Raw genomic sequence first — 3,885 nt, forward strand, 5'->3', positions numbered from 1 at the left:
ATATAGTTAATATATACAGTCATGGCCAAAAATATTGGCACCCTTGGTAAATATGAACAAAGAAGGCTGTGAAAATTAATCTGCATTGTTAATCCTTTTGATCTTTTATTCTAAACATTCACAAAAATCGAACCTTTCATTGGATAATAAGAATTTAAAATGGGGGGAAATACCATTATGAAATTTTTTTTTTTCTCTAATACACATTGGCCACAATTAACGGCACCCTTTTACGCAATACTTTTTGAAACCTCCATTTGCCAGTTTAACAGCTCTAAATTTTCAGTCACTTATTGATTTTTTTATCTGTTGGTATTTGATAGAATCAGTGATGCCGTGTGTCTAAACAAGTTTTCGTTTTTAGTTACATCTGACCATAGAAGCCAGTCCCATTTGAAGTTCCAGTCGTGTCTGACAACAGAATATGCTGGGGATTGTTTTTGGATGAGAGCATTTTCTTTACTTGATTTTTTTTTTTCTTCAATCCCTCCCAAACAACATGTGGTGTAGGTGCTGTTTGATTTTTTTTTTTAAGGTTTTCTGACCCTGAGACTCAACTATTTTCTGCAGTTCTCCAGCTGTGGTCCTTGGAAAGTCTTTAGCTACTCAAACTCTCCTCCTCACCATGCATTAGAACGATATAGACACACGTCCTCTTCCAGGCAGATTTGTAACATTTTCTGTTGATTGGAAATTCTTAATTATTGCCCTGATGGTGGAAATGGGAATTTTCACTGCTCTAGTTCTTTTCTTAAAGTCACTTTCTAATTTGTGAAGCTCAATTATCTTTTGCTGCACATCAGAAATATATTCTTTGGTTTTTCTCATTGTGATGGATGATTAAGGGAATTTGGCCTTGTTTTCCCTCCTATTTATATTCCTGTGAAACAGGAAGCCATGGCTGGATAATTTCATGTTCATAATCACCCTGGTATGCTCAAAATTGTAAATATGAATGGGAATATACTTCACAGATATTTTACTCATAATCATTTCTAGGGGTGCCAATAATTGTGTCCAACGTATATTTGAGAAAAACCTTTATTTCATAATGAGATTTCCCCCCATTTTAAATTCTTATTATCCAATGAAAGGTTAGATTTTGTGAATTTTTAAAATAAAAGATCAAAAGGCACAATGCAGATTAATTTTCACAGCCGCCTTTGATCATATTTACCAAGGGTGCTGATATTTTTGGCCATGACCGTATTTGTAGTTATGTTTAGCTCCTAAATATTTTAATTAGCTATTAACTGATCTTTGTGATTTATTATCTATCTGTCTATCAAACTAGTGGCGACTGCAAAAATCCCAGAAAAGTTATGGAAGTTCATAGATCTAAGGATGTGGGAACTTCTAATTTCTATCATAACTTTTTCTTTTTTTTCTTTTCTTTTTTTTTTTATTATGACAAATGACTTGAAATTCGTGTTATGGAAATTCATTAGTCAGAAGCTGTTGGATTCCTGCTTATAGTTACTTGAGAATTCTGGCTATGACACAAAGACCTTGTTCAGTGTAATTAAGTTGACGAAAGCATGTCTTTAATTACAAAATCAAGAAAGTCAGAGTAATTAAATTAAATTCTATTTGCTATTCTATTTATTCTTTTTTTTTTTTTTGCATTTTATTTGCAGAACTTGCCATTCTCTGTAGAGAACAAGTGGAGGCTTCTTGGCATGTGGCATGTGTTCTTTGGCAGTGGATTTGCCTTCCCATTCATTGTTGTCAGGCATCAGATCCTGAAGAAGTGAAGCTCCTACCAGTCACACATTGTAAGTAACTTTGCATATTACACATTCTGAGGACATGTGCTTCATGGCTTGTCTCTAAATGACCTTTAATGCTCTTTATCTTCATTAAAGTTTAAACACTGCCATATTGTGAACCATTCTGAACAATAACCATTTAATAAGTTAGGATGCCATTTTTGTTCTCCTCTTACATTGCTCCTTTGTGTTGTTGTTTTTTAGGTCAGTGTGATTCTTGTGCAACGCAGCTCTCAGTTTCTTCTGGTGTGGATCCTGTAATGTTATTGTAAATAAAATGACCAATTACATTACTGTGTTTTTCTCATTCTTTATCCCATGCTTTCCTGAAACTTAAGCTTCTTGGCATGATGGTGCTGTTCTTTGGCAGTGGATTTGCCTTCCCATTCATTGTTGTCAGGCATCAGATCCTGAAGAAGTGAAGCTCCTACCAGTCACACATTGTAAGTAACTTTGCATATTACACATTCTGAGGACATGTGCTTCATGGCTTGTCTCTAAATGACCTTTAATGCTCTTTATCTTCATTAAAGTTTAAACACTGCCATATTGTGAACCATTCTGAACAATAACCATTTAATAAGTTAGGATGCCATTTTTGTTCTCCTCTTACATTGCTCCTTTGTGTTGTTGTTTTTTAGGTCAGTGTGATTCTTGTGCAACGCAGCTCTCAGTTTCTTCTGGTGTGGATCCTGTAATGTTATTGTAAATAAAATGACCAATTACATTACTGTGTTTTTCTCATTCTTTATCCCATGCTTTCCTGAAACTTAAAAGCATAGGCTAAAATTACGCAAATAAAATGATTCTCCTTATAAATGTATACTGGGGTCGAATCCTTCCACAATCTGTTCATTTTATTTATCCATTGACCAAAACTTGCTTAAATTTAGATTGACATTTGTACGAACAAACGTTCACTTAAACACTGATGTGATAATTACAATAAAGTGTTCTCTTAAAGGGATAGTTAACACAAAAATGAAAATTCTGTTATGTGCTCAGTGCTCACTCTCCACTTGTTTCAAACCAGTATGAGTTTCAGCTGACGGTAGCCATTGACTACCATAGGCCGTCAACTGTTTGGTTATCGACATTATTCAAAATACCTGCTTTTGTGTTCAACAGAAGAAAGAAACTCATACTGGTTTGTAACAACTAGGGGGTGAGTACATTTTCGTTTTTGGGTGAACAATCCCTTTAAATATTATAGAAATATATTAACATGAAAAGTCTGTGAAGCTTTTGCACTGTTTTATTCACATACAGAGCTCCAGGAAAGCTTTCACTTAATGAGAATGAAATGCATTCTATGTGATTACAATGTAAAGAATATTAAAATTGGATCGTCAGCAAGGATTCTAGACATGCGCTGAGTAGTCTCTCACTAACAGCTGGAAAGATGTTTGTATTGTTTTCCCTCTACAATTCTCAGCTTTATGCCTCTGCTGCTGAATTTCATACATGAACACATTATAGTTCACTTAACCTTCTATTGCCAAAAGCTATAAATATCTAGGAACAAAACAACAGGGAGGGAGATGGTAATATTGGAAAAGAACTGGCATTACAATTTTTATTTCACTGGGAACTGGCCAATTTTTAAGAAGACCAAAGGGGTTGTAAGACTGAGAAATTAGACTTAAAACTAGCTTATGAACTATTCCGACTATCCTGTTCATATACAGTTTGGTTGATTGATGGATTCTGCTACTTGTCAGTGCTCAGGATCGCATGCAGTTGGTTCTGCATGAAAATGTCATTAAACAAACACTACACTTTTTGGTTTGTAATGTCCAGTATCTTTATTTTAATTTTCTCTTAGGTGAAACGTCCTATATATATGATTATGCAGTATCTCTCCCCCTCAGAAAACCATGATCAAAAAAACTAAAACTTGTAAGATCAACACTATTTCTCCATTTTAATGTTTGTTTGATAAAGCCAACTTGAATAGTAAGAATAAATGAAATTGATACTTATTTCACATATTTACTTTTAAATAGATTCTTGCCATATGGCTCAGACTTTTGTTTTATGTTGTGAACATGTTATCTCTACAGTCAGTGTGACTTTGAAAGACCTTTTAATGTTCTTGCTTAGTGTGAGCATTTAT

At 34.2% G+C, this 3,885-nt stretch overlaps 1 long non-coding RNA gene across 1 annotated transcript; it reads left to right on the forward strand.

Annotated features, from left to right (window-relative positions):
* The first annotated feature begins 2,118 nt into the window (after positions 1-2,118).
* On the forward strand, positions 2,119-2,496 carry LOC107669505 (uncharacterized). Its single transcript, XR_001631997.1, has 2 exons — positions 2,119-2,212; positions 2,411-2,496. It is a non-coding gene; the product is annotated as an uncharacterized LOC107669505 (long non-coding RNA).
* Positions 2,497-3,885: the final 1,389 nt, after the last annotated feature.

Source organism: Sinocyclocheilus anshuiensis, unplaced genomic scaffold (genome assembly GCF_001515605.1).
Source record: "Sinocyclocheilus anshuiensis isolate Anshui unplaced genomic scaffold, SAMN03320099.WGS_v1.1 scaffold356, whole genome shotgun sequence".
In the NCBI taxonomy this organism is placed as follows: domain Eukaryota; kingdom Metazoa; phylum Chordata; class Actinopteri; order Cypriniformes; family Cyprinidae; genus Sinocyclocheilus; species Sinocyclocheilus anshuiensis.